The 1,544-nt window shown below is 41.1% G+C and overlaps 1 long non-coding RNA gene across 1 annotated transcript; it reads left to right on the forward strand.

Annotated features, from left to right (window-relative positions):
- The first annotated feature begins 518 nt into the window (after positions 1-518).
- Positions 519-1,078, forward strand: LOC138618836 (uncharacterized). Its single transcript, XR_011310760.1, has 2 exons — positions 519-882; positions 967-1,078. It is a non-coding gene; the product is annotated as an uncharacterized lncRNA (long non-coding RNA).
- Positions 1,079-1,544: the final 466 nt, after the last annotated feature.

A 1,544-nucleotide genomic window follows, 5' to 3' on the forward strand; every position in this document is an offset into this window, starting at 1 on the left:
GTGCATTTTTTTCAGACTTTAATAATTTTTCGCCTTACAGGTGCCCCAGGATTTGAACTTTGATCAGTGTGTTGACTTAAAACGTTTTTTAAGAACGGCTGCATATGTTTTATGTTCACAAATATTCAGCTTCTTACCTCTCTGCCTGTCAAGAAAAGTTAAGTTTGATTTTTTAAATAGTGCTGTACACATGTAAAACATCAACCCATTCCAGTATTAAACTTTTATTAAAGGATAGTCTGACATTTTAGAAAATTCACTTAATTGCCAAGAATCTCATGAGACAGACGGACACCCTTCTTGTGTCTCATGAAGCTACAGCCAGCCGACAGTTAGCTTAGCTTAGCTCAAAGACTGGAAACAGAATGACGCGGCGAACTCACTATACTCCCATGGTAGCTGTTTCCTCCTGTTTCCAGAAGGGATACTAAGATTCTGTCTTTAACTAAACTAAATCACCTAAATACAAATAACCACACCAACCAAGCAGGTAACAGATCCAAACAAGGATTTCTTTAATGATCATTTGTCTTGTAAAGAATATAATACAGTGACAGGACTGGAATTCATAAGAACACACATCAATAAATATGGATAAATACTTGTGGACCAGATTCACACAACCACACATGAGCTCAGCTGCAGTTTTATTATGTCCGTGTCCACAGTCGACATGAACACGCAGCTAACCGCGAACTGAAGCGCTGTGCAGAGAACAGAGCCAAAGAAGTCATGTTTGTCTGTATGTTAAAATATCAGGCTATATATAGGCTCCCCTGCAGAGTGTGTGGTGACCGAAGCATCTCTGATTTTCTGATGTGGTCGCATGAATATGTGTGTGTGTGTGTGTGTGTGTGTGTGTGTGTGTGTGTGTGTGTGTGTGTGTGTGTGTGTGTGTGTGTGTGTGTGTGTGTGTGTGTGTGTGTGTGCGTGTGTGTGTGTGTGTGTGTGTGTGTGTGTGAGCAGGAGAAAGTGGGAGATAGAAAAGTGGAAATGGGTTTTGGATCTACAGAGGCTGTGTGAATATGGCCCAGAGAGGCTAAGCAATAAACACACCCAGAGTTTAAATGGTTTTTTTTTTTAGAAAAAAAGGAAAAGAAAAACAGCTTTTATATCACAGCAGGAGAAAAAGGACCATTCGTCATTAGTCCCTGCTCTGCGTTTGTCTCTTTCATCCCTCACTCTCCCTCTGTAGCACGTCTCCGTTCATCCATCCATCCCAACAGAATACAGCCATTTTCTTGACAATAATAAAGCGTCTCAACTCAGTATCAGACAGTGAAGTAATGTTATACAAATGCCACTAGGGGGTTACCTGTACTGAGAAGTGATGCAGCAGTCCACGGGAGAAAAATAAAAAGTTTTAAAACGTCTGATGAGATAAGAATAAGAAAAGAAGTTCAGGATGCACATGATGCCGAAACTATATTTGGGAGTACACGACCTACTTGTTCACGGAGGAGAGCTGTGAGCTATGACAGTCTGTTTACCTGTCATTTAGAAAACGTTCAGCGGTCGCTCGATACTGACGTACGGTCAATGCC

Source organism: Brachyistius frenatus, unplaced genomic scaffold (genome assembly GCF_029030835.1).
Source record: "Brachyistius frenatus isolate BFR_SWC_R1_liver_20210118 unplaced genomic scaffold, ASM2903083v1 Contig_18, whole genome shotgun sequence".
NCBI lineage: Eukaryota > Metazoa > Chordata > Actinopteri > Embiotocidae > Brachyistius > Brachyistius frenatus.